The sequence below is a fragment of the Cupressus sempervirens genome, chromosome 9, assembly GCF_028749045.1.
Source record: "Cupressus sempervirens isolate cs-2001-9-10 chromosome 9, ASM2874904v1, whole genome shotgun sequence".
In the NCBI taxonomy this organism is placed as follows: domain Eukaryota; kingdom Viridiplantae; phylum Streptophyta; class Pinopsida; order Cupressales; family Cupressaceae; genus Cupressus; species Cupressus sempervirens.
This window is the reverse complement of record NC_143126.1, coordinates 738,306,266-738,321,363: the sequence shown is the minus strand read 5'-3', so window position 1 is coordinate 738,321,363 and position 15,098 is coordinate 738,306,266.

Here is a 15,098-nt window from a genome sequence, read left to right as displayed (position 1 = left end):
ATGAACTAATTGTTGGATACAATTGATTAGTTGTGTATTGTCTTTAATGTTACACATGTCACATCATTATTAGTCAGTATATGTCCAGCTCACTCGAGCAATGAAGATAGTTTTCTATGTCTACTGAGTGTTCTTGTGATTGCCTAATTCAGAAAGCAATGTCTACTAAGTTCACTCAAGTGTCAAAGGAAACTATGCAGAAGATGAGTGTTAACTGAGCTCACTCGGTTAATGAAGCAAAGTTGAATGGAACCAGTGCTAATTGAGCTCACTCGGTTCCAAAGGATTTTCACAAGTTTGCAGTGTTAACTAAGCATCTGTTGGTTAACAAAGGAAATTATTTCTGAGTTAGTTTCTACCAAGCTGGGTTGGCTAACAAAGGATTTTCTTATTTTGGCATATTGAGCTCAATTGATTTATCTATTGATTACGATAGACTAAGGTGATGAATATTAATTATTCTAAGTTGTATTTGAGTTGACTTGACAATATGAAGGATATAAGTATAAGGTTAAGTTGTGAATTCAAAGTGTGAGTGGATATGCAAGTATGGAAAATGTTATTCAAGATTTAATAATGAGAAGAGGAAGCAAATTTGAAGGATAAGAAAAATATCCTTGTGGACTAGAAAAGCTATATTTGATCAAGAAGGATCAAGTACAATCTAGAATAGAGATCTGTAATCAGCAATTTAGTTGTATTCAAATTAGGTCATCTCATTGTTACTCTCTAACCACTGTAGCAGTGATCTAAATCTCTTAATAGAGTTAGCTTAACAGATATTTGCAAATCCTCTAATAAGTTGGCAGTTCTATTGAATTGTCTAAAGACCTCTAACAAGGCCACTCCTAACAGGGTGATTAAATCCTCTAACCTAGTCACACCTAACAATGTGTTTTGTAACCTTTAACAAGGTTGGCTCTTAATAGAGCTCAATTCGGAAGAGAGAAAACATTAACTAGTTGCAATTGGTGGTTTTTCCCAAATTGGGTTTCCATGTTAAATCTTGGTGTCAAATGTGTTCATGCTATTTTATTTTATGTGTTTGCAACTAAGCTAAAATAATGGTAATCACATACAACATCTAAAGTTTATATGTTAAGCATTTACCAAGTTACAACATTTTATATGTGTTTACCAAACTTCAACAATATTCAGTTTTTAGATTGGAATTTGTATTGATATCTATGGGGTCTGAGATTTATTTTAGTAGTAACTGATTCACCCCTCCCCTTTCAGTTACCCATCTTATATTTTCAACAATTGGTATCAAAGCTTTTGGTTCTTGAAGAGAAGTTTTCAGGGACCTAAGCTAAAAATCAAAATGTGTTATAGAAGAGAGATCCCCAAGCTGAATAGAAATAATTTTGCAGCATGGCAAGGACTTATGATGTTACACTTGGCTACCATTAGTGACTCAGGATGCAAGTATCTTGATATTGAATACAAGACTCCCATTGGAACATTATCTACTGAAGATATTGTTGAAAAGAAGAATCATAACATCATGATGATTAATATTGCATCAGCTTTTGGTTATGTTGAATTTGATGAAGTCAAAGATTTCAAAACAACTCATGAAATGTGGATCAAATTAAAGGACATATATGGAGGAGATGAAAATGTAAGAAGAGCTAAGGCTGAAAGTCTTAGAGGTCATTTTGATCAGATGAAAATGAGAGAAGATGAGAACATTGCAAAATATGTGGAAAGGATCAAAGCAAGGGTAAGTGTAATCAAAGCATCTGGAAGAGATATTGAAGAGAAATTAGTTGTAAGCAAGGTATTTAGAACTATTCTTCCTATTTATGCAATTAGAGTGTCTACTATTCAATAAATGAGATGTGATCCAAATAATAAAATATCTTTGGATGCTCTAGTTGGAAGATTGACAGCTTTTGAGTTAGATAACTTTGATAACTATGTTCCTAGTTCAAAGGTTAGTGAATCTGCCTTTAAAGCTAAACTCTCACTCAAAGAAAAGGGTAAGAAATCAAAATCTAGTCAATTAGGAAGTGAAGACGACGGGAATATCAGAAGAAAGTTTTGATAGCGATCTTGAAGTTGTTGAAGCCCTACTTGCAAGAAACTATTCCAAAGGAAGAGGAAAGTGAAAAAGTAAAGTTCTTCTAATTTTCTTTTCCTATGAAGAAGCTGGTCATATTGTTGTTAGGTGTGCAAATAAGGAAATCAAAGATGAAAAGAAAGGCAATAAGCACAAAGGCAAGAAAGATTCTAAGAACTACAAGAACTACAAACAAAAAGGTAAGAAATATTATTTTATAGCTAAATATTCTAATAACAATGAAGATGAAATAGTATATTTTGCTTTGAAAGATGAATTTTATGATGAGGGAGATAAGATGGCATTTATCTCTCATGTTAGCAAAAATGATATATGGATTATTGATAGTGGCTATTCACATCATATGACTAGAGACAAAACAAAATTTGAGCACATGGAATATTATGATGGAGGTAGTGTGAGATTTTGAAATAATGAACCTTATAACATAAAAGGAAAAGGATGGATTTCATTGACTAAAGAACTTGTATGTGACAATGCTTATTTGGTTGAAGGAGTAAAGCTTAATCGACTGAGTGTGGCATAGTTGAATAACATTGGATTCAAGGTAGAATTTATTAATGGATAGGCCAAACAACTGAATGGAAAGGAAAATCTAGTTGGACTTGGCAAGCAAACAAAAGGTATTTTTTTTTATCTTGATCTTAGTAATTTTTCATGTTTTATTGCTTAAGAAGAAGAAATTTGGTAATGGCACAAAAGTCTATATCATGTAAACTTTGATAATATCGTTAAGATAAGAAAACATAAAAGAGTAAGAGATATTCCTAATTTGAAAAAACTTGATATGGGACTATGCAAGAAATGCCAAATTGGTAAGAAGGGAAAGACTAGTTTCAAAAGAAAAAATTATTAGTCAGAACAAATCTTGGAAATTGTTCATATAGACTTATGTGGACCCATTGGAATAAAGAGTTATAGTGGAGAAATTTTTTTCATTCTTTTCATTGATGACAATTCTAGAATAATGGTTGTAATGTATCTAAAAGGAAAATCAGAAGCCTTTCAAAAATTCAAGTCATATCTAGCAAGAGTAGAAAAAGAAACTAGAAAGAGGTTGAAATGCTCAAGATTAGATAGAGGTGGTGAATTCATCTCCAATGAATTCAATAATTTTTTCATTGAAAGAGGAATCAAAAGACAAGTATCAGTACTCGGTACACCACAACATAATGGTATAGCTGAAAGAAGAAACAAATATATCATGGATCATGCAAAAATTGTGATGATTGAAAAGAATGTTTCTCTCAAACACTGGAAGGAAGCTATCAACACTTTAGTTCATACCTTGAACAAAGTACAATTGAAGAAAGATTCAAGAGAAACTCCTTATCAACTATGGTATAGCTACAAACTTAATATAAGTTAATTAAAAGTATTTGGCAGCAAATGTTATATCTTGAAAGAATCTAGAAAAGGAAAATTTGATATAAAAGGTGATGAAAGCATATTTCTAGGATACACCTATAGAAGTAAAGCATACAAATGTTAGAATTTGTCTACTCATAAAATAATAAGAAATTGTACGTGTTAGAATTGATGAGTTTGTAGAAAAGAGTGAAGAAGAAAGTAGCAAAGAGCTAGAGGATTATAGAAGATTTGTTTACTATGAACTTGGTACCTACAAAATCTATCTAAAAGAAAGAAAGCTTTATCTCCCAAGTCTTCAAAATCCCCAATAGTTACCAAGTGGTAGATAGTGCAACTCGAGTCACAGTGTAAAGGACTCGAGTCGTAGATAGAGGCTACTTAACTAGTTCAAACCAAGTATGAAGGACCCGAGTCATAGACAAATGGACTCGAGCTTGAAACTAAAATTCATGATTAAGATGGTGGAACTCATTCAAAGCCTAAAGAGCCTGTGTTAGCAAAATATGTCAGAAGACATCATGCACCTAATTAGATCATTAGAGACAAATCTAATGGAACAATGACAAGAAGCAAATTAAATGATACATGTTTACTTGCTGAATTTCAATCTAGAAATGTTAAAGATGCTCTAGAAAATGAAAGTTGGATTGAAGCAATGAATGAAGAGATAGAGAAAATAAAAAAGAACAAAACTTGGACTCTTGTTCCTAGACCCAAGGATAAAAATGTAATTGGTACAAAGTGGGTATTTAGAAATAAGCTGAATGAAGATGGAAAAGTTTCAAGAAATAAAACAAGATTGGTGTGCAAAGGCTATTCTCATGAAGAAGGTATTGGTTATGGTGAGACTTTTGCTCTTGTGGCAGGACTAGAAGGTGTTATAACTTTACTAGCATATGCAGTACATAGAGGATTTAAAGTGTATCAAATAGATGTTAAATATATATTCTTGAATGGAATTCTTGATGAGGAAGTCTACATTGAACAACTAGAAGGTTTTATAGATCCTAGAAAAAGAGACATTGCTTGCAAATCACACAAAGCATTATGTTGTCTCAAACAAGCTCCCAGAGCTTGGTATGATAGACTTCATAATTCATTGGTACAAATTAGCTTTCAAAGGACAAATGATAATAGTAGTTTGTATATCAAGGAAGCACCAGACCAAAAGATTGTGTTGGTAGAAATATTTATTGATAATATTCTATTTATAGAAAATGATGACTTGTGCAAAGCATTTTTAGAAGAAATGAGTAAGGAATTTGAGATGTCCATGTTTGGTGAGATAAAATTCTTTGCTAGATTTTAGATACAATAGAACAAAAATGGTATCTACATCACTCAATCTAAGTATATCAAGGAAATATTGAAGAAGTTTGGAATGGAAGATTCAACACTAGTTGGAACCCCTATGTCTATAGGACATAAGCTCTCAAAAAATGATGATTCCAAAGAAGTAGATCAAACCATATACAAATCAATGATTGGAAAATTATAGTATGTAGTATATACAAGGCTTGATATTACTCTAGCAGTTGGAATAGTGGCGAGATTTTCAGTAGATTCTAAGAAAAATCAATGATGGAAATCAAGAGAATCATGAGAAATCTAAAAGGTACTGAAGACTGTGGCTTATGATACAAACTTGGTGGAAATTTGGATTTGAAAGTATTTACTGATGCTAATTGGGTAGGAATTATTGATGACAGAAAAAACACTATTGGTGGAGCATTCTTTCTTGGTAAAAGACTAGTGCCTTGGACAAGAAAGAAGTAGAATTATACATCTCAATCTATAGCAAAGGCAGAATATGTAGCAGTAGCAGTTAATTGTTCTAACATTATTTGGTTCAAACAATTGTTGGAAGGAATGAAGATAGAAATCAAGGATCCAATAGTCATATACTATCATAACACCAGTGCAATCAACATATTAAACAATTCAATAATGCACACTGAAACAAAGTAAATTGCTATAAAATATCACTTCTTAAGAGAGTTAGTACAAGAAAAAGAAGTCATATTGGAATATGTTAATCCAAAGGAATAGATTACAGACATATTCACCAAGTCATTACCTAACAATACATTTATGTATCTAAGAGGTATGCTAGGGCTCATTCCCCTATCTGAAACTCACTAAATAAAGTTTATTGATGCATCAACAAGAACTAAGTTGAAGATCAATTAGTTGGTGTAGAATTGGCAAGGGCATATTGAAAATGAATTAGTACTTAAGGTTTTGGATACAATTGATTAATTGTGTCTTGCCTTTGATGTTACACAAATGTCATATTAGTGAGAGATAGTGCTTACTGAGCTCATGTGGTTAGTTAAGATAGTTTTCCTTATCTACTGAGCATTCACAAGTTTACTCTGATTAGATGATAGTGTCTACTGAGCTCACTCGAGCATTGAAGGAACTGAGGTAGAGAAGATTTTTAACTAAGCTCACTTGGTTAAAAAATGGAAAGTTGGACAGAGTAAGTGTTAGCCAAGTTCACTTGATTGCCAATGGATTTCTACAAGTTTGCAGTGTTAACTAAGCCTCTATTGGTTAACACAGAGAATCACTCTAAAGTTAGTTTCTACTAAGTAGGGTCGGTTCTTGAAGGATTTTTCTTGATTTGGCATATGAAGATTAATTTCTTTATGTATTGTTTCTAGCCAACTATGGTAATGAATATTGGTGATTGTAATTTGAATTTGGGTTGACGTAACAATTTGGAAGGTATAAATGAAAAGTCAAGTTGAGATTTCTGATGTGTGCAAGTGTGTTGATTGAGTTGAGAAGAAAAGGGAGGAAGAAAAATTGAAGGATAAGTAGGTATCCCTGTTGAGCAGAAAAGTAATATTCGATTAGGAAGGATCAAGTTTATGTAGAAAAGAGATCTAGATTCAAGAATTTAGTTGCATCACAATTAGGTCATTTCATTGTTACTATCCAACCATTGTTGCAGTGATCTAAAATCTATTAATAGAGTTGGTTTAACAACCATTTGTAAATCCTCTAATAAGGTGGTAATTCCATTGAATTGTTTTAAGACCTCTTGAAAGGCCACTCCTAGCAGGGTGATTAAATCCTCTAATAAGGTGACACCTAATAGTGTGTTTTTTAACCTTTAATAAGGTTGACTCCTAACATGGCTTACTTCAAAAGAATGAAAAACAGTAAGTAGTTACATTGGTGGATTTTCCCAAATTGGATTTTCATGTTAAATCCTAGTCTCTCATATATTCATGTTATTTATCTTATGCTTGCAAATTAATTACCATTAATATTTTAAGATCTACTAAAAGTAACTCACACTCTGCATTTACCAAGTTGCAACATTTTTTTGTGTGTTTACTGAGTAACAGCAACAACTAGTTTTCTCAGTTTAAATTTTATTGTTGACATTTAAGGGATCTGGGATTTATTTTAGTGGTAATTGATTTAGTAGCCCCCCTTTAGTTACTCCTATATTTCTATCAATTGGTATCAGAGATATCGGTGCTTGTAGGAAAGGTTTCAAGGACCTGAGTTAAAGATCAAGATGTCTTACAAGAGAGAGATTCCAAAGTTAAACAAAGACAACTTTTCAGCATGGCAGGGACTCATAAGACTTCATATGGCCACCATTGGTGATTCGGGCTGCAAATACCTTGATAAAGAATACAAAACTCCTGCTTGTACATTATCTATTTGAGATTTTCCTAAGAAAAAGAACCATAACATCATGATGATTGATATTGCATCTGCTTTTAACTATGATGAATTTGATAAGATCAAAGACTATAAAACTACTTTTGATATGTGGAACAAGCTAAAGGACATCTATGGTGGTGATGAAAATGTAAGGAGAGCCAAAGCAGAAATCCTTAGAGGACAGTTTGATCATATGAGAATGAGAGAAGATGAAAATGTTACCAAATATGTGGAAAGAATCAAAGCTAGTGTCAATGAAATCAAAGCTTCTAGAGGAGAAATCAAGGAAGAAATTGTTGTAAGTAAAGCTCTTAGAATATTGCTTCCTATCTATGAAGTTAGAGTATTTGCTATTCAAGAAAAGAGATGTGATCCAAATCAAAAATTAAATTTGGATGCCTTAGTAGGAAGATTGATAGCTTTTGAGCTACACAACTTTGACAATTATGTTTTAGCTTCCAAAAATGATGAGTCTGCATTTGAAGCTAAGCTTTCATTCAAAGAAAAAGGCAAGAAAACAAAGGACATTCAGTCACAAAGTTAAGAGGAAATAGAGGACAGTTTTGATAGTTATCTTGAAGTTGTTAAATCTTTACTTAAAAAGAAATATTATAGAGGAAGAGGAAAGTACAAAGCTAAGCTTCCTTTAATCTACTTTTCATGTGAAGAGATTGGTCATATTGCTACCAAGTGGCCAAATAGAGAAAGAAAGGATGAGAAGAATAGCCACAAGTACAAAGGCATGAAGGAATCCAAAAGTCGCAAATCCTTCAAAAAAAAAGGTAAGAAGACTTGTTTTATGGCTAAAGATTCTAATAATAGTAAAGATGAGATAGTATACATTATTGTAAAAGATGAATTTGATGAAGAGGAAGATAAGATAGCACCAATCTCACATGTTAATTAAAATGACACATGTATCATAGATAGTTGATGTTTACATCATATGATTGGAGACAAAACAAAATTTAAACACTTTGAACACTATGATGGAGGTATTGTAAGGTTTGGAAACAATGAACCTTGTTGCATAAAAGGGAAAGGTCACATATCATTAACCAATGAACTTGTATGTGACAATGCCTATTGGGTTGAAGGACTATAACATAACCTACTAAGTGTAGCACAACTAATCAACATTGAATTCAAGGTAGAATTCATGCATGGCAAGGCAAGACTGCTAGATGACAAATGGAATCTAATTGGATTAGGAAAACAAGCAAGAGGTAACCTATTGTATCTTGATCTTGGTGATTGCTCATGTTTTATTGCTCAAATGGAAGAAAGCTGATTATGACACAGATGACTATGTCATGTAAACATTGATAATATGGTCAAGATAAGAAAATTCAAAAAAGTAAGAGGTATCCTTAGTTTGAAGAAATTAGATGTTGGATTATGCAAGAAATTGTGAGATTGGCAAAATGGGAAAGACTAATTTTAAAAGCAAAAACTATCAATCTAAAGATGTCTTGGAAATTATGCATACTGACCTATGTGGACCCATTGAAATAGAAAGTTATAGTGGAGAAAAATTATTTATTCTTTTTTTTGATGACTACTCTAGAATGATGAGTGTTATGTATCTTAGACAAAAGTTAGAAGCATTTGAGAAATTCAAATGGTATCTAGCAAGAGTAGAAAAAGAAATAGTAAAAAGATTGAAATGCTTAAGAAATGAATTCAATAATTTTTGCATTGAAAGATGAATCAAAAGGCAAGTATCAACCCCTAGTACTCTTGAGTAGAATGGAATAGCTAAAAGAAGAAATAGATCCATCATAAATTGTGCAAAGAATCTAATGATTGAAAAGAATGTTACTATCAAATACTAGAAGTAAGCCATCAGCACTATTTTTCATACTTTGAACTGAGTTTAGTTGAAGAAGGACTCACATAAAACTTCCTATGAATTATGGTATGGCTACAAACCTAATGCAATTTACTTGAAAGTATTTTGCAGTAAATGTTATATCTTAAAAGAGTCTAGAAAAGGAAAGTTTGATGTGAAAGGTGATGATGGTATATTCTTAGGATATTCCTATAGAAGTACAACATATAAATGCTTGAATTTGTCTACTCATAAATTCATAGAAAGTGCACATGTGAGAATTGATAAGTTTGTAGAAAAGACTGAAGAAGAAAGCAAAAGGGAACCAGAAGATTACAAAAGACTTGTTTACTTTGAACTTGATACATTTCCATGTACATCGAAAAATAAGAAGACTTCACCTCTCAAGTCCTCCATAGCTACCGAGTTTCAAGAAGTACAAACTGAGTCACATTCTGAAGCTATTGAGACAATGCCTACAAAATTTGAACAACTTGAGCCTAAAGTTGAAATTCAAAATGAAGATAGTGCAATTCATTCAAAAGGAAAAGGAACTGTATTGGCCAAATATGTTAGAAGGCATCATGCACCTGATTAGATTATTGGAGATAAATCAGAAGGTACTATGAAAAGAATAAAATTGAAAGGTACATGTTTACTTGTTGATTTTGAATCTAGAAGTATTAAGGATGCTATAGAAAATTGAAGTTGGATTGAGGCAATGAACAAATAAATAGAACATATAGAAAACAACAAAACTTGGAGTCTTGTTCCTAGGCCTAAAGATAAAAATGTGATTGGAACAAAATGGGTCTTCAGAAATAAGTTGAATGAAGATGGACAAGTATCAAAAGGCACATCTAGATTAGTATTTAAAGGCTATTCTCAAGAAGAAGGAATTGATTATGGTGAGACTTTTGCTCCTGTTGCAAGATTAGAAGGTGTTAGGACCCTACTTGTATATGCAGCTCATGAAGGATTCAAAGTATATCAAATAGATGTTAAATCTACATTTTTGAATGGAATTATTGATGAAGAAGTCTACATTGAATAGCTAGAAGGTTTTGTTGATTTTGAAAAAAAGGGACATGGTCTGTAAATTAGACAAAGCACTATATGGTCTCAAACAAGCTTCTAGAGCCTAGTATGAAAAACTACATAGCTACTTGATACAGATTGGTTTTTAGAGAACAAAGGATAATAGCAGTGTGTACATCAAGGAAGGACTAGATAACAAAATTGTGTTAACAGAGATATTTTTAGATGATACTCTATTTATAGGAAATGATGATATATGCAAAGAATTTTCAGAACAAATGAACAAAGAGTTTGAGATGTCCTTGTTTGGTGAAATAAAATTCTTTGTTGAATTGCAAATACAATAGAATAAGAATGGTATCTATATCACCCAATCCAAGTATGTATAAGAGATACTCTAGAAGTTTGGTATGGAAGATTCTAAACCAGTTGGTACCCCCATGTGTACTAGACTCAAGCATACCAAAGTTGATGACTCCAAAGAAGTAGATTAGACCTTATACAGATCAATGATTGGAAAATTGCAGTATTTAGTTCACACAAGACCTGTTATTGCTTTAATAGTTGGGATAGTGGAAGGATTCTTACCTAAACCTAGAGAAAATCATATGATGACAATTAAGAGAATTTTGAGATATCTGAAAGGTACTTAGGACTATGGCTTATGTTACAAATTTGGAGGAAACCTAGACCTAAAGGTATTCACTAATGCTGATTGGGCAGGAAATCTTGATGACAAAAAGTACAAGTAGTGGAACTTTTTTCTTGGTAAACGGTTGGTATCTTGAACAAATAAGAAGCAAAACTGCACATCCCAATCTATAGTAGAAGGAAAGTATGTAGCAACAGTAGTAAATTGTTCTAACATTGTTTGGTTCAAACAATTGATGGAAGGAATTAAGGTTGAAATCAAAGAGCTAGTAGTCATGTATAGTGATAACACCAGGGCAATTAACATATCAAAGAACCCAGTGATGCATTCCAAAATAAAGCACATTGCTATAAAATATCACTTTGTCAAAGAACTAGCATAGGACAAAGAAATCAGATTAGAATACGTCCATATAAATGAACAAATTATAGACATATTCACCAATCCATTGCTTAAGGATGCATCCTTGTATCTAAGATGCAAGCTAGGGGTCATTCCCCTATCTAAAGCTCACTAAATAAATTTTAGTGATGCATCAACAAGAACCAAGTTAAAAATCAATCATTTGAGGTAGCATAACCAACAAAATATTGCATATGAAACAGTACTCAAGGTACATTAATACAAATTTCGCATGTGTTTTCTTTGGCATGTGTTGTCAAAGAAAGAGAAGTTTACTATTTATCTTTCTGAAATTTTGTAGAAGAAGAAGTTTGAAAAGAAGTTATGCAAAGGGATAATATAGCTTAAAGAAGAAGTTCTTGTGTAAAACCAAAAAGGGAGAAACTTTTTTTCAAAGGGAGTCTTGTTCTCAAAATTTAATTGTTCTATGATATGCTGTGTTGCCATCAATGCCAAAGAGGGAGATTGTTGGATACAATTGATTAATTGTGTGTTGTCTTTGATGCTACAAAAATGTCATATTAGTTGATAGACAATGTTTACCAATCTCACTTGATCAGTGAAGATAGTTTTCCTTATCTACGAAGCATTAACAAGTTTACTTTGAATAGATGACAATGTCTACTGAGCTCACTTGGGCATCGAAGGAATTGAGACAAAAAAGAGTGTTGACCGAGCTCACTCAGTTAATGAAGAGAAATTTGGATAGAGTCAGTGTCCACCAAGTTCACTCAGTTTCCAAAGGATTTCTACAAGTTTGTAGTGTTAACTGAGCCTCTATTGGTTAACACAAAGATTCATTCTAAAGTTAGTTTCTACTGAGCAAGGTTGGCTCTCAAAGGATTTTTCTTGTTTTGGCATATGAAGCTTAATTACTCTATGTATTGTTTCTAGCTGACTATGATAATAAATATTGGTGATTGTAATTTTAATTTGGGTTGACATGACAATCTAGAAGGTATAAATGAAAGGTCAAGTTGAGAATTCTTGTGTGTGCAAGTGTGTTGATTGAATTGAGAAGAAAAGAGAAGAAGCAAACTTGAAGGATAAGTAGGTATCCTTGTGGAGTAGAAAATTAATATTCGATCAAGAAGAATCAAGTTTAAGTAGAAAACAGATCTAGATTCAGCAATTTAGTTGCATCACAATTAAGTCATTTTTTTGTTACTCTTTAACCATTGTAGTACTAATGTAAAATCTCTTAACAAAGTTGGTTTAATAGCCAATTGTAAATCCTCTAACTAGGTGGAAACTCCATTGAATTTTTCTAAGACCTCTTGCGAGACCACTCTTAGTAGGGTGATTAAATCCTCTAACAAGGTCACACCTAACAATATCTTTTGTAACCTCTAACAAGGTTGGCTCCTAATAGGGCTCATTTCAGAAGAGTGACAAATAGTAACTAATTACATTGGTGGTTTTTCCCAAATTGGGTTTCCATGTTAAATCCTAGTGTCTCATATGTTCATGTTATTTCTCTTATGCTTGCAAATTAATTAATATTAATATTTTAAGATCTGCTAAAAGGAATTCACACTCTACATTTACCAAGTTACAACATTTTCTATGTATTTATTAAGTAACAACAGTAATTAGTTTTCTTAGTCTAAATTTTATTATTGACATCTAAGGGATTTGGGATTTATTTTAGTGGTAATTGATTCACCTCTCCTCCCCCCTCAATTACTCCTTCTATATTTCCAACATAAGGTACACTGGTATTAATAGAATTGTTTCCTCTGGCATGTGTTGTCGAAGAGGGAGAAGTTTACTGTCATATCTTTGATAAATTTTTGGAACCAAAATAAAGTAAGGAACTAAAGAGGGATAAGTTTTCCAAAGAAGGAGAAGCTTGCTCTAAGATGGAGAAAGTTCTAAATGAACTTGGCAAAAGTTGTTGTAGATAGAACAAGAATCTAATGAAAGGAAGATCTCATATTGATAGAGGGAGTTCTCAAGTCTAAAACCATAATTTTATTGAGCTATGATATGTTGTGTCACCATCAATGCCAAAAAGGGAGATTATTGGATACAATTGATTACTTGTGTATTATCTTTGATGTTACACAAATGTCACATTATTATCAATCAGTATATGTTGGGCTCACTCAAGGAGCGAAGACAGTTTTCTATGTCTACCAAGTGTTCTTGTGATTGCCTAATTTAGAAGGTAGTGTCTATCAAGTTCACTCAGGCGTCGAAGGAAAGTATGTAGAAGATGAGTGTTAACTAAGCTCATTTGGTTAATGAAGGAAAGTTAGATGGAACTAGTGCTAACTAAGGTCAATTGGTTGCCAGAGGATTTTTGCAAGCTTGTAGTGTTAACTAAGCTTCTATTGGTTAACAAAGGAAATCATTTTTGAGTTAGTTTCTACTGAGCTAGGTCGGCTAATGAAGAATTTTCTTATTTGGCATATTAAGCTCAATTGATTTATCTATTGATTCCAGCTAACTAAGATGATGAATATTACTTATTCTAAGTTGTATTTGAGCTGACTTGACAATATGAAGGATATAAGTACAATGTCAAGTTGTGATTTCAAAGTGTGAGTAGATATACAAGTATGAAAATGTTATTGAAGATTTAATAATGAAAAGAGGAAGAAAAATTGAAGGGTGATAAAAATATCCTTGTGGAGCAGAAAAGCTATATTCAATCAAGAAGGATAAAGTACAAGCCAGAATAGAGGTCTATAATTTGACCCATATATTTTTCTCAAGTGTTTACTATTTTAATTAGAAAATTCTCTTAAGGTTAGACCTTCCAATTATTTATTAATATTTCCATCCTAAAAAATAGTTTATTTTTTATACATTATGAATATCAACCTAAAATTTTGAAATCTCACCCCAAAAAGAAGCTTTAGAAATATGATAGTTGGATTCTCTACTTTACCCAAATGGATATCTATAACTAAAAACATATAAAAGAGAGACTATTATTAGCCATATTTTGGGGGAAGAAAAATTACACTAACACCATTGGATCCTCCTACATTGCCATCACTTACATGATCCCAATGTCATTAATCTTTTCAATGATTAGAAATTAGATAGCTATAATTGATATGTCATGTTTCGACCCTCAAAATAACATCCTTAGAATAGAGTTGAGGGACAAAAAACTATTATAATATGTGGACCAACTTCTAGAATTACAATTACATTCTAATTTATTTATCAATCAGGATGATCATTTTCTTCAAGTTGAATTCCATACTCATTATATGTTTTAATTTATTATTATCATTAGCACTAGATAATGTATATTGAAACGAGGGTGATGACTTGTTTCTAGGAAAATGTAGCGTTTTATTTTTTTACTTGTGATATTGGATTGAGATAAAACTATACTTTAGTTTAAGTCTAATTTGATGTGGATTCTAATATTTTTTGTGTTATTTTTCAATCAATTATTTCCAATAACTAATATAAGATTTATCCTAATTTTCCCTCTTAAACCTATCTTTATTTCTTCCTACATTATTGAGTGTATCTATGCCCTTTTTAAGTACACATGTTTTTACTTACTCTAAATTATATAAGTCTTTCAAGAATTAAAGAACACTGTAGAAAGCTTCCATTATGAGGGTTTTTAGTTAATGAGAAGTCTTTCTACACAAGTATATGGGGATTTAAATCAATGAATGGATTCTAAATAATGTGTTGTATTATTCAATTAGTTTAGCATCAAAACACAAATCCAAATAATGATTTTTGAATTATTAAAATATTTGCAAATCCTTACTATTCATTTAATTTTATTATATTTTATAGAAAATATATGATTGGTTGAATTGCTTTTGCATTATAGGAGCCCTTTTTTAGGAGGTTTTCCATATTCCAATATTTTCAGCTAAAATTAGGGTAAAATTGAGTTACTTGGAACTTATTGAATGGATGTATAAATTTTAATTTATCTCTAATACAAATTGTGAAGTTGGTATTTTACCCAGAATCAAATAGGATATTGAATTAATACGATTATTAATTTTTCACTAGATTATAACCTTTACGAAACACTAATTCTA